At 38.1% G+C, this 20,533-nt stretch overlaps 1 long non-coding RNA gene across 1 annotated transcript; it reads right to left on the reverse strand.

Moving 5' to 3' along the window:
• Positions 1-795: 795 nt before the first annotated feature.
• LOC110002464 (uncharacterized) lies at positions 796-9,002 on the reverse strand. Its single transcript, XR_002278849.3, has 3 exons — positions 8,866-9,002; positions 8,065-8,145; positions 796-5,728 (listed from the first exon to the last, which is right to left on the reverse strand). It is a non-coding gene; the product is annotated as an uncharacterized lncRNA (long non-coding RNA).
• Positions 9,003-20,533: the final 11,531 nt, after the last annotated feature.

Here is a 20,533-nt window from a genome sequence, read left to right on the forward strand (position 1 = left end):
ATCACTTCAGGAGGGAATATACACATGTGAACTTAGTACTGCTGAAGAGACTCATGTATGGAGCACAGCGTTGAGGATAGAAGAAAGTCAAAGTAAGTAGCACCTCTACAAAAGAACAGTTCATCTGAATATCTGGTTACTTGGTTATATTACAGCTCCTGCAGTCCACACATTCAAGTGTCCTTAAAGAAGACACTGAATCTCAAAATGCCCCTGATGGCATAGCTTTGAGCGAGAGAAAGATGAATGAACTGAATCTCTTTTCTTTTTCAGGCACTCCTACTGTTGCAGGAATTACAGTTGGGGTTATATTCCTTTTGGTTGTATTAGCCATTTGCATCTTCGTCATATATAAGTGGTTTAAAAAGGTAAATAACACTACTACAACTACCTCTTCTACTAAAAATTAAGTACCTGTTGTTTGTACTAATGCTGATGTCTTGTGAACTCAGAAAAGTGAAGGTGGTGAAAACAACAGAGAACCAGAAGCTGAAATCCCATTAAAGTAAGTTAACTTTATGGCTTAAAAAACAAGATAAGTCAATGAAGTGAGGATATAAGCAAGAACAAATCCCTGAAAATAAATGTTGTCATGCTTTCTTTGATAGTTAATGTTTTCTACAGAAGTCATTTATGATGAAAAAGAATACATGCTGGTTGTTTGAGCTCGATGTTCTTCAGAACTTGATTCTGTTCAATTTTGTTTGCAGGTAAAATGGTGAACGAAAAACTAATACATTTCTAGACCGTGGAACAACAACAGTCAGCCATGATGAAGAACAAGACCACAGTTGATGAATGTACGCAAATATTTATTAGAGTAAGTGGTATCAAATGAACAGTTGCTAAAAGGATCCCAAACGAAGGATTTAACATCGGGATGTATGAATGTGCTGGGATTAGATGAACAAAAAGTTCCCACATGAGTAGGTACATGTCTAACAGCAAATATGTCAAGTGTTGCTGTTGATCTGAGGACAGACACTTGGTTTTAAAGATCTCTGCTGGATTAAAGTTGGTTGCAAGATGCAACTGGTTTCTTGGTTTCATTTCTACATTTCCCTGATGCCCAGCCACCACCATCGGACTGTGTTGTCCCTCAACCACCGCCGTCCTCATTCATGCACGGCCTGCTCCGACCTCCACCTCAGCAGCAAGGAAGTGTGGACAACAGGAACGTGAGGAATACAAAGAAGAAATCCTTCCTGCATCTTATCCCATAAACTCTTTTGTGAAAATAGCATTGCTAGAGCTTTTCAGTCTCACTCAGTGCACAATACTGATTAAACAACAACGTGAAAGCTAAATCTGGTTTGAATTGTTGCATGAAAGTGAGCAGGAAGATATGTTTGATGATGGAGAATAGTTTTCATGCAATTACTTGAAGGGATGACAAAGAGACAAATGTTTTTATGAAAAACTGTGTTCATGAGTTTTATTTTGTGAAAGCATATTTATTTAAATCTGTGTTGGTAGTCATTTTTTTATGTTTGATAAAGATGATGAAGTGATTTTTTTTAACAAGGGGTTTGAAAACATTGTGTATTTGTGAAACGTGCAGAGCCAGCGTAAAAATAAATAAAGTAGAAGTGCACCTTAACCTGTGCAGGAAGGTTCAAATCTACTCCTTCTACATATATTTATTTGATAAAATAAAATGTTTAAAACTATAGAATTAAGCTCGTATTTGTTCATTCCATAACCTGGTATCAACCCTTTTCAGTAAAGACATGGTTGTTTCTAATATATCCACCTGTTTCACTTTCATATACATATCCTTAAGGTGGAGCTGCCTCCTGAGTCCTGAACTTGAAATTCCTACTTGGATTTACGGGAAAGGTATTTTTAGCACAAGGGACTGGTCTATAAACAGAAAATGCCTTTCTGTCAGTGTTTGGACGGGATTATCAAAACACCTGTTGGATAGTCATGAACTGAACCCAAAGGTGACACCTGCTGGAGAAATTTGTGTCTTACACTTCACAACTCCTAAACATGGCTCTGTAGTCTATATAAGACAGAGGGATAATGGACATTCATATCTGGCCAGGAATCAGGTTTTCCGTATTTCATTAATGTTTTTTTATTTTTACTTTAGCTTTGGTTGACTGTAAAAAGATCACTCTGTGTTTGTCGAAACTGTTTGTAGTCAGTCACACGTCAGCGGCATGTATTCACAGTGAGGTCACTCCATTGGCACAGGATTGGCTGAGGAGTTATAGGCCTACTACTTGGAGAACATCGCCAAGACAGAATTACTGAAAACCAGAGCCGCCCATTTTCAGCTTAATTAAAGAAGTCTACTACTTCCTATTGGTTCCTGTCAACAGTAGGTGCTTTGTTTGTAAATGCTGGATTAATCCTGTCCGACAGTAAATAAATACAGCTATGCAGTACTAACCCTTTGGTAATAACCATAGACTGTAAATATTGGTAATAACACAACATTTAAATATTTATTTTCATGTTCTATTTTTGAGGCAGTGTGCTTTTCTTTCCTTTTAAAAAAAATTAAAAATATATTTTACCTCCTGTAAAGCAGTGACGATGTTCAGGTATCATGAACCAGGAGAAACAAACAAGCCAGCTGTCAGGGCCAGATAGGGCTGAAGTCATCATCATTAGAGTCCACTTCCTGAAATGTAATATGTATTTTGTCAAAACAAATGTAGAGCTAGACAGCAACACTGTTTATAGTATTGTCTGGCAGTGGTCACATACATTTCTGCTATAAACTTAATCTAGCAGTTTACAAAAATGAATAGGCTATGTGTAACCTGAAGGCAGGTACAGCAGGATTCTCTGAAAAATTACCCACATTACACGTGAACAGAGAACACTTTTACCACCACAAAATTTAAAGATAAATTCAAATTATAATACTACTACGTACTATCTGTATATCTGCAGATTAATTTAAGATCTTGCTTACTGCCTGAGCATAAAAAACACTGTTTCAGTCAAAGTGAACGGTATGATCTCAAAGTCTGAAATTGGAATCTGTCAAAAATAATTACTCAAGACAACGCTAATAAATTGTGCTGACAGTTTTATCACATCAGATTTACCTACATTTCTAATGTTACTCGCCAAAGTTAACCTACACCTGGTCCAACTGGTTTGCTCCCAGCAGATAAACACATCCCAGACCAGCATATACATTAAAAATAACATTTTCTTTGTTCATTACGGTCTGCTTCCTTTAATTATAATCACACCATTGTTTTTCCATTCCAAAAGCTCCTATCTAAGCTTTAAGTTAAGTGACTCATTGATATTTTAAAACACTTTCTTGCGTACCTCTTCAGACGACTTTAGGCCAAGTTTGACCAACATCAATGGTTGAGCTGAATTCCTGTGTGCTAGCAATAGCCTTAACCTTTAAACAGGTTCAGCACAAGAAAACTCTTCATAATTTAAGGTGAAACGTTGAAACCTAACCACAAACTTGGTAGGCATAATAACATACTTACTACTTTCACCAGGCTCCAATTGACTTCAAATCACTATTAATGGGGTCAGCCCCTATGGTCCCACAGCCCAATGTTCCTACATTTCTAAGAATTTGTTTTTCACTGAAAATAAGGCCCTATGTTCCCACATTTCTACAATTTTTCTCAAAATTAGGCCCTGTGTTCCCACAGCCCTATGTTCCCACATTTCTAAGAATTTTTTTTTCACTGAAAATTAGGCCCTATGTTCCCACAGTTCCCATATTTCTAAGATTTTTCTCAAAATTAAACCCTTTGTTCCCAAATTTCTAGGACATTTTCAAAATTAGGTCTTGTGTTCCTACATTTCCCTTCAATTTAAGCCAGCGCAGTAGACTTGATGACACTGACAGGTTGACACAGAGGAGTTTTCAAATAGGCATCCTCCTTCCTTAACGTTTCCTCCATGAGCCTATGACGCCTCCAGAGGGCTGGTAAGTGACTCCAAGCATCCCAGGAGCACCCCCTCTCCCCCTCCGACTTTCCAGAGGTATTGATGCACTGCAAACTATGGTTTGCGTCCAGTTGCTGCGCTTCATTCGACTGATCTGAGCGGAAGCTGTCAATACGAGGCCTCTGTGCTACTTAGTTCAGTTTGTTTATTTAAAAGGACAATGTGCACTTACATTAAATGTTTGCAATAAACAAAGAGATGGGCACACCAGATTTATCTAAAAGCTACTGTGTTCTTCACCGGAATCATCACCTGTGAGGTTTAAAGTAGCTTTTAACACAGACTCAGAATACAGAATAGGCTTTTGCTGTTGGATGGATATTCTCCCACTGGGAGGAGCAAGTGAACAGCCAGGTCAGGAGAATATCTGCTTGATACCACCCAAAGTCGCACTAAGGGGATAAGTATTCCAAACATTTCCTGTTTCCGGGCATTGTGTGATCCTTTCCTCCCTGAGAGTAGGCTAATTTACAAATCTAAGGCAAGTCAGCTCATGTGGGAGTGTCTCTTTCTGCTGCAATGACCTCTCTCCCGTAGGCTACACATAGACTGTAAATATTAGCGGTGCGGAAAGAAGAGTACGACGTATCAAAGAAGATGAGTGGGATAAAACGTGTCACGTTTTTTTATGTTCTTTTTTATCTAAAAGGATTTGCAAAAGGAGGTGAGTGAGGCTTTGTTATTTCAGTGTAAACATAAACCAGAGATTGAACTTTGTATACAGGAACGTTTGAATTAAGTTCTGTTGGTTTTCATGCAACGTTTGGCTGAACAGAGCTATGCCAAAGTTTATGAAGACTGGCCTAATTCATTCCTAGCAGTTTTAAGCAAGAGTATGAAACATTAGCTAAAACAAGATGGACTCTAATCTTTTCTGTGAAGTTCAACTTTAACACAAATCTGTGATATATTTGAACTAATATGAGCAACAAAGCTGTCTTCTTCTGGGGGGAAATGTCAAGTGACTGCCACCTTTATTAAAAATCTGGAGCTGCTAACATAAGGTTGTTGGCTCTGTGCGGTGATTCAACACATTATGGAGAAGAAAGTGTATGACAGCAGAACAAATCCTGGATTCCAAAAACGTTGTTATTAGGACTCAGATACAAAGGAAGAAAAGTGTGTCACAAGTGGCCTGAAACCATACAAAACACATCTGGTGACATTCTAGCACTCACTCACAAACACAAATGCACCCACAGTACCACACAAAAAGATGACATCAATCCAAAGTTTACAATTACTTTGTTACGTTTAGAGAAAAATGCATGCCATCTTGTCAGATTGGTGTGAGTCAATGAAACAGGGTGTAACCAGAGAAAAACACTTCTGGCCGAGCCTGCTTTAAACATAAACATTTTAGTTTGGAATTATTTGTAACCATGTTTCTCTTTTTGATAAAAAATATTGTTTAAATTCTCATTGGTCGTCTTTTCTAAAGAAAACTACAAAACCCTCTATTAAACTTAAAGTAAGGGTGGGTTGACCAGTTAGAAAAAAAACAGGTCAGGCCACTATTTAAGAATTTACAGTATATTGCAACACAGATGTATTAACATTTACTTCAGCATTACCATTTTTAAATGCTTCCAGCAGCTTCCGGAGTTGAATGGCAGGCAGTATGTCGACAATATCTTCCTTTGTAACGTATTTCAGGTCTTCAGTGGATTCTAATGCACAGCTTTTTATCTTGTCTATTAATTCCTGTTGGATGTCTTTAAAAATGGTTGGCAAAGCTCTGAGGATGATAACCCTCAGCTCTTCATCCACTGCACTCATTGCACTACAATGAGGGGAAAGAATGGTGAAGAACGATTAGTGCCATGTCACAAATTGTGTACTCAGGGAGAGGGTAATAATCTAGTAGGTCGCCCTGATTAACACAGTAGTAACAGCTCCTGATTGGTGTGAGGGAATAAACCCCTACATCATGCAGACACAAAGCCTTATGCTTTTCAGTGATGAAATAGATTGCTGAATTATTGTGGATCAGTATCATGATAATCTTACCAACATCAAGTCCATCCTCACCCTTGCCTATAACAACAGACATGTTTTTTTTTTGTATTTTGTTCCTTTTACAGCTGCTTCATGAGCAATCAGAGTATTTGTGGATTGAAAATCATAACTTCTAACCGAATCCTTGATGCCATCATTGTAGTCCTCTTCAAAAAACTCAGTTGCTTTTTCTACAACGATTGTAGGTGGGAAGAGATTGCCAGTACTAAGAAAGGCTTGCAGAAGCTGATGTCTTTCTGCAAGACTTGAGTACACATTTCTGAAGTTATGCAGTTTTCTTGCACAGTTTGAAGTATGTGTGCTTACTTTCGAACCTCAAAGTCCACAAACGAATAAGTGGCCCAAACTGAATGATGAGCTCTGGATAATGGCTCATGTAATGATGCTTAGGTTTTAGTCGATCATGGGGAAAGGCTTGTTTTCGGGAATGCAAATATTCATCGATAAGGACTCTTAGATACCCTATCTGGCCAGTGGAAATGGCGGGTGCGCAAATAAACGCCACGATTTCTCTTAGCTGTAAAACTAGTTGCCATATCTCATTTTCAGAGGGAGAGGTAATCTTCTCTCCAATCAATAGAGGCAATAGTCTCAGTAAACACCAGTTCTGTACAGCATGGCCACTCAGTCTATCTCTCCCTGGGGTTACCTCACAGGGTTTGTCTTTTGCATCGTTACCGAGATATTTGAACTGATTGATTCTGCGATTCAATTCAAGGTAAGTAAACTGTTTGTCAACAGTGACAAGATGGCGGATATACATAGCAAGATCAGAGGCAACAACACCTTCAAACAAATCAATCAAACCAAGACAAGGAGGAAGCCCAGGCTGGCATACATGAAAGCAAGACAGGTCGTTGAACAATGAGTCAAATTTGATACCTCCACTATGAACTGTATCTTCACCAAGGTTCTGAACATGCTCTTTGTATGACTCTGGTGTGCGAGTGTTGCCTCTGGAGAGAGGATCTGCCTGAAAAGTATCTCTTTCAATTTCACAGTAGCGGCAGAAGTACTTGCCACTGAAATTTTCCAGAAAGCCTCCAATGTTGTGTGAGCTCAGGTTGTCTCCAGCAATGGCTTGCAAGATTCCTTTGCATTTCTGTCCATTAGGTAAGACAACCCCATTGGTTTAAAGGTCTTTAAGGTCTTTCATCAAGCATCCCATGACCAAATCCTGACCAAAATACTTACAAATATTTTCTCTACAGAGAAGAACAAGTTGCATCTGGTCGATACTTGACCGGTTGTGTGGCAAAAGGTCTGCAAGCGTGAGATACATGGCCAGTATTTTATGTTTCTTTTTTCCTGACCCCAGTGGGTTTACAACTTCGAATGAATCTTGATAAAGTATCAAGCCTAAAGATGACCTCTCTGTCTCTGTCATGTTATTTCTGATGTTTTCACCATCCCACACATCTTGTAAAATATCATCTGACTGGACACGGAGTTTACTTCTTCACTCTGTTCAGGTTGAATGTCCCTGACTCCTGAAGAAATGATCACTTGCACACTCTTGCCTGTCTGCCTCTGTCTCTCAAGGCCTCAGTGAATGATAATTATGTTTATGTCCGTTAATAATCGATATTAATCTATAATATTTCCTGCAAAGTGCAGGCTACTTCTCAAATCAGGGCAAACTTTTTAATAAAGTTCATATGCTGAGCTTTTATCATTCAAGTGTCCCCCGTAACCAAATAATATTAATTAACACATAGACTGGATATTAATTAAATATGTTACAGGCTGCGCTCCCCCAGCCTGCATGGGAGAGAGAGAGACACACACACACACACAGAACGGCCTTTTTGGAGGTTGCCGCCTTCCTGCATCTTTTTATTAATATGTCTCAACTCATTGCAGACCCATATAACAACCCCTACCAACGCTTGAAATTACAAGAAAATGTTGTGTGGGGTTTCTCATTTAGCAATTGTTAAGATCAAGCTGATGTTAGCTGGCAAAGAATTTACTCACTGTGTGCCTGCAGTGTTTGTGTGTCATTTCAAACTCTAGCTAATACTAATCTTACAAATGACTTCAAACTTACTAAGTGATGGTTTTTGCCTATTATAACTAACAAAGCAGTAAGGTACTCACCTGTTTATTGTCAGGATGGTGATGGGTAACAATCTGACTTCCAACTCCACTGTCCTTCCAAGCATGTGGTGGTCTCACCATCTTGTTCCCAAAATGCAATGCAAAAAATATGAGAAATTACTGTTTTCTTTCCTTCACGCAATAATACAGTAAAATATTGTTATAAACCGTTATAAAACAGGGTTGTCCTGTATTTAAACATAACACGATTTTACCGTTGAAAATTGCTTGTAAATTTACAGCAATTCGTAGAGCGGGGAATCTTGTCACACTTTTGGCTTTCACCTAAAATTCTCGGTCTAAGTATATCACAGTCACTCAATTTCTATATCAAATTAAAGATTAATTTCTTCACAAATGTATAATCTTCAGATTTGTTGCCCCATCACGGGGTATGTTGTCACACTATGCGGGGTAAATTGTCACATTATATTTTTTAACAAATAATAACATGTATCACTCTTATTCTTGCATTTGAAAGTCAGATTTATTGAAACAGCTGTTTTCAATGCCAGGGCTTCATCAGTGTCAGTGCATAAAAAACAATGCAGACCAAAAAACCGAAAAAACTACAAATAGCCTAAACACAAACAAATTCATCTTGAACTATATCTTTTTTTTTAACTATTTTTTAAATTCTAATTCAACACGTTTAAATACATTTGTCAGTGACGTAACAGTGTCTTATATTTTCAAAATTTCAAACCAGGTTTATCCCATAACTAACCCTTGATATATGTTTCTTTTTCTGATGTTTTACAGATACTGAAGTGTGTATTTTAAAGGAGAGTTGCATCTTACCCTGCAGTTTTAAACAAGGTGATAAAGTACTGGTCCACTGGATCCAGTTGAAGGGAAACACTCTTGTCCAATCCTACTACTCTAATAGGGACCAGTTGGAACGTCAGGACCAGCGCTTCAAAGGCAGGACATCGCTGTTTCAAGACCAGATCTCCAAAGGAAACGCCTCACTCAGGCTGACAGGGGTGAAGCTTGAAGACCAGGGCAGATACAAGTGCTACACCAGCACCACCAACGGCAGCAATGACTCATTTGTTGACCTAAACTTGGAAGGTATGACATCCATGGTTGATGCAGAAACATCAAACAACAGCAAGAATTGCCTTGTATACAGATCAACCACAACATTATGACCACATGTGCAATCTAGTGCAATCAAAATCAGGTCTACCATAAGTTCTTCTTTAAAAAGCTTCTACATTGGTTGACATGTTCAGACAGGTGAACATTTTACTTTCTATTTATAATTGAGGTCATACTAGGTGGTGTTGGTGTAATGGAGTGCATTATATTTAAATATGTTCCTAAAATTTGGTCCCCACTTGAATGTTAATGGGGTGGTCAAAATATTTGAAAATATTCAATTTAACTCAGCACCACTACCTGCTATGACTTCAGTATTATAAACAAAGTACAATTATCACCTTTCTGACCATGTCAGCGAAAACTGAAAATGTAGAAGCTTCTTAAAAGTAGAAATTATGGTTGAACTGTTTCATTGGATTGCAATACATCATTATCTTTTGACTGGTTGGTGTATATTTACATTGCAATAACTACTGTAGTCAACCTAAATGATCATTTAAACTTCATTCCAGCTGTACATGTCTTGCACACACACCTTTGCCTTCATTTAGTAGGACTGGATGTTTAAATCTAATGATGCACCAGAATGGTTTCAAATTTGATGTTTTCTAACAATTAGATTTTTTCTCTCTGTAACAATAGATCATAACTTTAATATTTAGCATGAACCTTAGCTTTACATTCAAAAAGCTGATATGTTGCTAGATACAGTAAACCTTGGTACTTATCGCTAGCTCTGACAAGCTAAAGGAAAACTTCCAAGTTTAAGATAACCATCACCTGGCCTGTTACACAGTGAAGTTGAGTAGACTAGTTTGTTAATCTGTTTTGACATTTTTCTACGAACCTGTTTGTTTTTTTGGAGCGGCAACATAAGTAACAAAGAGACTAACAGGACCGCTATAAAGAAAGTATTTTACATCATAAATGTATTGAGTTCTATCACAGAGTAAATGCTAAATACACAACATGGATTTAGTGAAACCTTATTTTCTCCATGCCACAATCTGTAGAGCTCTGTAAGATAAAACAAACATTAGTGAATAACCTTCTACTCCCAGCTACAGGAAACTGATACCATTTTAATGGAAGGCTGTGTTGAAGATCATCTGGGTGATAAGGACGCTTGTCCAGTAAATGTGGTCTCTGAGCTTGTGGGAAATTAACAGTGATAGTTAGAAAAGAACTGAAAATAATCAACAGCTTTCAGTGAGGAAATAGTTTTTTTAATATCTGTGTTTCCTCACTTGTTGAATACTGTAAAACTACAATTCAAACTAAAAAAAAAGAATTGACAAAATTGACTGTGCATGGAAGAACAAGCATTTGCACAAACAAAGCTTAAATCTTTTGTTATTTATATTTGTGTAATGGAATGTAATATTATGGAAATACTGCCGGATGGAAGGCAGTAAAAAGTATGATTAGCACATGATTGTTTTATTTGGCATGATGGGAGAACAAAGTCCTGTTGTAAATGTTGCTACTTTCATTCAGTTATAAATGAATGTTCTCTTTCCCTTGACATTATATTAACTCTTAACTTATATTAACTTAGTTTTCTGGTAAAGACAGAACAAGAAAATTGACAGATTGCTTTTGTCTAAGACATAAAAATTCAAACTTTCAATAGTTTTCAAAAATGGAATAAAAAATGAGTAGCAGAAGAACAGAATCTTAATCAATTCAATGTAAGTCTAAAAAGCTCCCAAAGAGACCTGAATGAGTCATCACCAGGTCTCCCACATCACAATTTTAAATACATGTTCCAAAATGTTTATTTTTTTCACAGCTCCACCCAGTAAAGTTGGAATTCAGCAGGTAGGAAACAGAATCACCTGCAGCTCAGAGGAGATCTACCCTCAGCCTGAGCTCACCTGGTCCTCCAGTCCTCCAACCAATCTGACTGTAGCAGACACACCAACTGTCCATCAGAAAGAGAAGCTCTACAGCATCAATAGCTCTCTGATAGTTCAAGTCGGTGTGATTGATCTGGACTACAGCTGCACCATCAGCGCTGGCAGAAACAAGAGGAGAGCAACTTTGTTTAAACCAGGTACGTGTTTCAAAGAAAACTTCTGGTCACTGCATGGGGTCCTTCAGGCTGCCTTAAACAGCTCATATGAAGAGTTCACATTGACATCAACAAAATCCTTACAAATAAACTTTGTCATTGTGTGTAATTCTTGTGTTTTGTCTTTCAGCTTCCATCAATATTTCAGACACTAAAAGCACAATCCCCTGCATTTCTTCAAACACTCACTTTAAAAGCCTCATTTGGACATTCAACCACAGTCAAAACATCCTGATCCAGACCTCCGCCGAAGTCCCCTTTAAAGTTTCAGAGGAGTGGAGGAAGCACGTGAAGGATGTGTCTGAGTCAGGAAGCCTCGTGTTACAAGACTTAACATCACTTCAGGAGGGAATATACACATGTGAACTTAGTACTGCTGAAGAGACTCATGAAAGGAGCACAGCGTTGAGGATAGAAGAAAGTCAAAGTAAGTAGCACCTCTACAAAAGAACAGTTCATCTGAATATCTGGTTACTTGGTTATATTACAGCTCCTGCAGTCCACACATTCAAGTGTCCTTAAAGAAGACACTGAATCTCAAAATGCCCCTGATGGCATAGCTTTGAGCGAGAGAAAGATGAATGAACTGAATCTCTTTTCTTTTTCAGGCACTCCTACTGTTGCAGGAATTACAGTTGGGGTTATAGTCCTTGTAATGGTTGTATTAGCCATTTGCATCTTCGTCATATATAAGTGGTTTAAAAAGGTAAATAACACTACTACAACTACCTCTTCTACTAAAAATTAAGTACCTGTTGTTTGTACTAATGCTGATGTCTTGTGAACTCAGAAAAGTGAAGGTGGTGAAAACAACAGAGAACCAGAAGCTGAAATCCCATTAAAGTAAGTTAACTTTATGGCTTAAAAAACAAGATAAGTCAGTGAAGTGAGGATATAAGCAAGAACAAATCCCTGAAAATAAATGTTGTCATGCTTTCTTTGATAGTTAATGTTTTCTACAGAAGTCATTTATGATGAAAAAGAATACATGCTGGTTGTTTGAGCTCGATGTTCTTCAGAACTTGATTCTGTTCAATTTTGTTTGCAGGTAAAATGGTGAACGAAAAACTAATACATTTCTAGACCGTGGAACAACAACAGTCAGCCATGATGAAGAACAAGACCACAGTTGATGAATGTACGCAAATATTTATTAGAGTAAGTGGTATCAAATGAACAGTTGCTAAAAGGATCCCAAACGAAGGATTTAACATCGGGATGTATGAATGTGCTGGGATTAGATGAACAAAAAGTTCCCACATGAGTAGGTACATGTCTAACAGCAAATATGTCAAGTGTTGCTGTTGGTCTGGGGACAGACACTTGGTCTTAAAGATCTCTGCTGGATTAAAGTTGGTTGCAAGATGCAACTGGTTTCTTGGTTTCATTTCTATATTTCCCTGATGCCCAGCCACCACCATCGGACTGTGTTGTCCCTCAACCACCGCCGTCCTCATTCATGCACGGCCTGCTCCGACCTCCACCTCAGCAGCAAGGAAGTGTGGACAACAGGAACGTGAGGAATACAAAGAAGAAATCCTTCCTGCATCTTATCTCATAAACTCTTTTGTGAAAATAGCATTGCTAGAGCTTTTCAGTCTCACTCAGTGCACAATACTGATTAAACAACAACGTGAAAGCTAAATCTGGTTTGAATTGTTGCATGAAAGTGAGCAGGAAGATATGTTTGATGATGGAGAATAGTTTTCATGCAATTACTTGAAGGGATGACAAAGAGACAAATGTTTTTATGAAAAACTGTGTTCATGAGTTTTATTTTATGAAAGCATATTTATTTAAATCTGTGTTGGTAGTCATTTTTTTATGTTTGATAAAGATGATGAAGTGATTTTTTTTAACAAGGGGTTTGAAAACATTGTGTATTTGTGAAACGTGCAGAGCCAGCGTAAAAATAAATAAAGTAGAAGTGCACCTTAACCTGTGCAGGAAGGTTCAAATCTACTCCTTCTACATATATTTATTTGATAAAATAAAATGTTTAAAACTATAGAATTAAGCTCATATTTGTTCTTTCCATAACCTGGTATCAACCCTTTTCAGTAAAGACATGGTTGTTTCTAATATATCCACCTGTTTCACTTTCATATACATATCCTTAAGGTGGAGCTGCCTCCTGAGTCCTGAACTTGAAATTCCTACTTGGATTTACGGGAAAGGTATTTTTAGCACAAGGGACTGGTCTATAAACAGAAATGCCTTTCTGTCAGTCTTTGGATGGGATTATCAAAACACCTGTTGGATAGTCATGAACTGAACCCAAAGGTGACACCTGCTGGAGAAATTTGTGTCTTACACTTAACAACTCCTAAACATGGCTCTGTAGTCTATATAAGACAGAGGGATAATGGACATTCATATCTGGCCAGGAATCAGGTTTTCCGTATTTCATTAATGTTTTTTTATTTTTACTTTAGCTTTGGTTGACTGTAAAAAGATCACTCTGTGTTTGTCGAAACTGTTTGTAGTCAGTCACACGTCAGCGGCATGTACTCACAGTGAGGTCACTCCATTGGCACAGGATTGGCTGAGGAGCTATAGGCCTACTACTTGGAGAACATCACCAAGACAGAATTACTGAAAACCAGAGCCGCCCATTTTCAGCTTAATTAAAGAAGTCTACTACTTCCTATTGGTTCCTGTCAACAGTAGGTGCTTTGTTTGTAAATGCTGGATTAATCCTGTCCGACAGTAAATAAATACAGCTATGCAGTACTAACCCTTTGGTAATAACCATAGACTGTAAATATTGGTAATAACACAACATTTAAATATTTATTTTCATGTTCTATTTTTGAGGCAGTGTGTTTTTTTTTTTTGTTAAAAGAACTCCAGGTTTTTTGCTTTTTAAAAAATATATATATTTTACCTCCTGTAAAGCAGTGACGATGTTAATGTTCAAAGTGAACGGTATGATCTCAAAGTCTGAAATTGGAATCTGTCAAAATAATTACTCAAGACAACACTAATAAATTGTGCTGACAGTTTTATCACATCAGATTTACCTACATTTCTAATGTTACTCGCCAAAGTTAACCTACACCTGATCCAACTGGTTTGCTCCCAGCAGATAAACACATCCCAGACCAGCATATACATTAAAAATAACATTTTCTTTGTTCATCACGGTCTGCTTCCTTTAATTATAATCACACCATTGTTTTTCCATTCCAAAAGCTCCTATCTAAGCTTTAAGTTAAGTGACTCATTGATATTTTAAAACACTTTCTTGCGTACCTCTTCAGACGACTTTAGGCCAAGTTTGACCAACATCAATGGTTGAGCTGAATTCCTGTGTGCTAGCAATAGCCTTAACCTTTGAACAGGTTCAGCACAAGAAAACTCTTCATAATTTAAGGTGAAACGTTGAAACCTAACCACAAACTTGGTAGGCATAATAACATACTTACTACTTTCACCAGGCTCCGATTGACTTCAAATCACTATTAATGGGGTCAGCCCCTATGGTCCCACAGCCCAATGTTCCTACATTTCTAAGAATTTGTTTTTCACTGAAAATGAGGCCCTATGTTCCCACATTTCTACATTTTTTCTCAAAATTAGGCCCTATGTTCCCACAGCCCTATGTTCCCACATTTCTAGGACATTTTCAAAATTAGGTCTTGTGTTCCTACATTTCCCTTCAATCTAAGCCAGCGCAGTAGACTTGATGACACTGACAGGTTGACACAGAGGAGTTTTCAAAGAGGCATCCTCCTTCCTTAACGTTTCCTCCATGAGCCTATGACGCCTCCAGAGGGCTGGTAAGTGACTCCAAGCATCCCAGGAGCACCCCCTCTCTATGCCAATCCGACTTTCCAGAGGTATTGATGCACTGCAAACTATGGTTTGCGCTTCATTCGACTGATCTGAGCGGAAGCTGTCAATGCGAGGCCTCTGTGCTACTTAGTTTAGTTTGTTTATTTAAAAGGACAATGTGCACTTACATTAAATGTTTGCAATAAACAAAGAGATGGGCGCACCAGATTTATCTAAAAGCTACTGTGTTCTTCACCGGAATCATCACCTGTGAGGTTTAAAGTAGCTTTTAACACAGACTCAGAATACAGAATAGGCTTTTGCTGTTGGATGGATATTCTCCCACTGGGAGGAGCAAGTGAACAGCCAGGTCATGAGAATATCTGCTTGATACCACCCAAAGTCACACCAAGTATTCCAAACATTTCCTGTTTCCAGGCATTGTGTGATCCTTTCCTCCCTGAGAGTAGGCTAATTTACAAATCTAAGGGAAGTCAGCCGCCTCATGTGGGAGTCTCTCTTTCTGATGCAATGACCTCTCTCCCGTAGGCTACACATAGACTGTAAATATTAGCGGTGCGGAAAGAAGAGTACGACGTATCAAAGAAGATGAGTGGGATAAAACGTGTCATGTTTTTTTATGTTCTTTTTTATCTAAAAGGATTTGCAAAAGGAGGTGAGTGAGGCTTTGTTATTTCAGTGTAAACATAAACCAGAGATTGAACTTTGTATACAGGAACGTTTGAATTAAGTTCTGTTGGTTTTCATGCAATGTTTGGCTGAACAGAGCTATGCCAAAGTTTATGAAGACTGGCCTAATTCATTCCTAGCAGTTTTAAGCAAGAGTATGAAACATTTGTTAAAACAAGATGGACTCTAATCTTTTCTGTGAAGTTCAACTTTAACACACATCTGTGATATATTTGAACTAATATGAGCAACAAAGCTGTCTTCTTCTGGGGGGAAATGTCAAGTGACTGCCACCTTTATTAAAAATCTGGAGCTGCTAACATAAGGTTGTTTGTTCTGTGCGGTGATTCAACACATTATGGAGAAGAAAGTGTATGACAGCAGAACAAATCCTGGATTCCAAAAACGTTGTTATTAGGACTCAGATACAAAGGAAGAAAAGTGTGTCATAAGTGGCCTGAAACCATACAAAACACATCTGGTGACATTCTAGCACTCACTCACACACACAAATGCACCCACAGTACCACACACAAAGATGACATCAATCCAAAGTTTACAATTACTTTGTTACGTTTAGAGAAAAATGCATGCCATCTTGTCAGATTGGTGTGAGTCAATGAAACAGGGTGTAACCAGAGAAAAACACTTCTGGCCGAGCCTGCTTTACAAGCCACAGCTGGCAAATGTTTCATGTTTTAAATTCCTTAAATTCCTTATATATTCCTTGCACTGAAGTTAACAAAAACAAAACTGTAAATTTGAACTACAAGGTCACTTCTCAGACTGACTTTTAAGTTTCTTCAATGATTTTTTTAACCCATTTTAAACACGTCACTACATGCAATCCTGATTTTTCTGAGTCTATATTCTGCACACCTGGAAGAGCCACGATTCAGGTTATTAAAACTGTTCATATAAGGAAAACCACATCTTCTAACCTTGAAAAAAATACCTCCTAAAGGGGTTTAAGAGATCAATCTGACAGGCTGAAAGATGATTCATACATTTGTAAATTTGGCGAAATGGATTTTTGAAATGATTGTCCTTGTTACCCACAAAATAAAAGGTGAAATTAAACATAATCAGGAACTACATTTGCCATAAAGGATGAAGAATGGTTCGAAAGGAAGTGCTCTTACAATACTACAGTATATACACCCTTTTACAGACGTTATTGACTTTTTTTTTGTGCGACTGTTTTTATATATGCTGTTGTCTTGAAGTTTTCTGTTTGTCACTTGAATGTAGTCGCCGTTATTTTCTCAGACTTATGTCTCATGTTTCTTCTTCAGGTGCTGCAGATGTAAAAACAGTGTTTTGTGGTATTGAAGAGAACTGCACCTTACCGTGCACATTCCCAACTGGAGAAGATGTAGTCATCTCCTGGAAAGAGACAACAACAAAAGAAATTCTCCTCCACTACTACAATAACCAAGACCATCCCAAGAATAAAGCCCAACGCTTCAGTGGCAGGACGTCGTTGAGCTCTGAAAAAGAGGCCTCACTCTGTCTGACAGGGGTTACAGTTCAGGACGAGGGCCGATATGAGTGCTATGTTAGCATACCAGATAGCCCAGCAAAACAGTCAACAATGGACCTAAAAGTGGACGGTAGGAGAAACACACAACAACACAAAAACTAAGTTGATGAATGAATGAATCAATTGTTCTTTATAACTAAAGTTATTTCAGGACACTTAACAAATATAGACTCTGTTTTCGCCTATTATTCACAGAGACGAAACATTAATCCAACATGAGAAAAATAGTGTGTAGTGTTTAGTCTCCCCTAAAACTCCTGTAATCCAGAAAGTCTGTACCTGGATGAAGTAGATGAAAAACTGGATTGGATCATCATTTTTATCTGGATGAAACTTTTTGAACGTCCAGTTTTTCACTCAAAGTTATCCTAATCCAACTCAAAAGCTTTGAACACCACAAAATGGATATTTTATCTGAATAAAATCCAAGATTGGATTACCTGATGTTAATTTATTTACATTCATTTATTATTATTAGCCTTTGATCTACTAGATTTCAATATGTAAAGGGAACTCATAATTTCCTGATCCTGGATAGTAAAAAACCTTCTGAACATCTGGGCCCTGGTCTCCCACTTCAATAACCTGTCTTTTGCAGCTCCGCCACGTAAAGTCAATATTCAGCAGGTGGGAAACAGGATCACCTGCAGCTCAGAGGGGATCTACCCTCAGCCTGAGCTCACCTGGTCCTCCAGTCCTCCAACCAATCTGACTGTAGCAGACACACCGACTGTCCATCAGAAAGAGAAGCTCTACAGCATCAATAGCTCTCTGACAGCTCTAAATGTCTCCAATCTGGACTACAGCTGCACCATCAGCACTGGCAGAAACAAGAGGAGAGCAACTTTGTCTAAACCAGGTAACTTTAAACCAACCTGCAGTCAGTGTGGAACTGCATGCCTCAGGCTGGCTTAAATGTTGCTTATAACAAAGTAACATGATCCTCAAAGACTGACTCATTATAATTCAGAATGTTTTAAATCTGTAACTACAGGGGGCTAAAACATTTTTTAAATTTATTTCGTATTTTTCTTGTCTGTTCAGCTTTTATCAACATTTTCAACACTGAAACCACGATTTCCTGCAATCAGAACATCACAAACACCTCCCCAACAGACTTTACCTGGAGATTCAACCACAGTGAGGTCATCCTGAACCGAACAACGGCCAAGGACTCCTACACAGTCCCAGCGGAGTGGAGGGTGTACTTGAAGAGTGTTTCTACGTCAGGCAGCCTCATTTTGAAAGACTTAACTTCAGATCAGGAGGGGATATACACGTGTGAAGTGAACACAGCTAAGGAGACTTTTGTAACAAACACCTTTCTTAAGGTTTTAAAAGGTAAGACAAAACAAAGTCAGAGAGGTTTGTGGGGAATAGTCCGTCCTTTTTCTGCATTGTTAGGTATAACTTAACAAGAGACAAGCACCGCTAATTATTTCAACTCTAAGGGCTTTGAAAGATTTTGCTGAACATTGGGAACTAACCTGGCATCAGGACACTCAGACCACTACACTGGCTCCTCTCATGTAGTGTTAGATGTTTTACAGAAATGTGCAGCATTTCAGAACCCATAAAAATCCTTCAGAGGTATTCTAGTTGTAATCACACTCTTGATAGTTACATCTAAATAAAGTTTGATTGCATGACTCTTTTTCTGTTTCAGACACCTCTGTTAATATTGCGGCAATTGCAGGTTCAGTGATTGGAGCCTGTTTGTTTTTGGCAGCAATCATCTTCCTTTTATGGTTTTTCTTCAGAAACGGACAAGGATACAGGACAGTTATGTATGTATTGTTATATTACTGGACACGTTCCTTTTCTTCTTTCTATTTAAGATTTACTTTTGGGCGTTTCTGCCTTTATTTGACAGGACAGTGGATAGGATAGGAAATTAGGGGGAGAGAGAGAGAGTTGGTAATAACATGCAGTTAAGGAGTCACAGGTCAGACCCAGACCACCCGCTTGGAGGACTATAGGGCACAACATAACCGCTAGGCCATAGACATCCCTGTATTACCTGTTCTTAATTATATAGCACTGTACTTGACTGATACGTCAAAGCAGAATACAGTTTTCATTGAGTTACATTTGTCACATCTAGTCTATTATTATGATATTAAGCACTAAGTTCAGGGCATGAATTCATCTATTGGTGAGGATTTGTGATGCAAGTTTTGTATAATTTTAATACTGTGTATATGTTTTTGTTCCGATCTAATGGGATTAATGAATCCTTCCTCTTCTTTTTTTAGGCTAAGAATGGAAAATCGACAGGCCAACAACTGAAAGGAGACGGACATAAAGTGACAGGAATTATAGAAGTTAGAGTGTTGATGACGTGCACTGAAAGGCCAAGAGCTGGACCCAAACCAAAGCCTACTGTGGTGAAGGCACAGCATCAATACATGAGCCACACACTCTACCAACTTGCTGCCTGGCATATCCGTCCTCCCTATTTGAATCTGCATTCTGATGATAAATTCTCAAGACAAAAACATGACATTTTGGTTATGTTTTGTTTGAGCCCTAAGTTTTGTAATGTTTGCAGACCAGTGAGGGAATGCTGGATAAAAACGATTCCTATTGATCTGTGCATATGAAGACATCGGTCACTCTGTACAGTTCTTCATGAAGAATGTATTAAATGAGTGTCGACAAATAGTCCATAGAGAAATGAATGTAGAAATGGAGAGGGAATTAAATTACGGCTCATACAAATGAAGATGAACCTCTCCACATGGGATTAAAGGATGAAATAATACTTGATGCACTTATTTTTAACGCTGGAGCACTCTGAAAAAACAACTTTTACTTGTGTTGGAGTTTGGAGAATCAATTGTTGAATTGTTGTCTGACCTCACACACACACGCACACACACACACACACAGAGTATGCATCTCTGTGAGAGATTGCAGAGGGAATGCATGTATTTGAACGCACATCAATCTGTTGTAGAGTTTGTAATTCACTGTTTTCTTCTGACGCTCAGGATGGAAAGCTAAAACTTTGTGACATTTAATACAGCTTTGTTTTTGTTTTTTAAAACAGGCAAGCATACAAACCATGATGAATTAATTGCTTCTTGGTTGATAATCTACTGAAAAACCATCAGGATTTAAATTCTAGATGGACATCGGGCCATAGATTAAAGAAAAACAATGTACTTGACAGTAGATTAGCTAGATTAGATGGTTCACTGATTGGGTGATTCTAAATTGAGGCAGCTTCTTTGGTGGTAAATATGTATAAATATATACTGTACGTGTGTATATAT

This window comes from Labrus bergylta, chromosome 20, assembly GCF_963930695.1.
Source record: "Labrus bergylta chromosome 20, fLabBer1.1, whole genome shotgun sequence".
Lineage (NCBI taxonomy): Eukaryota > Metazoa > Chordata > Actinopteri > Labriformes > Labridae > Labrus > Labrus bergylta.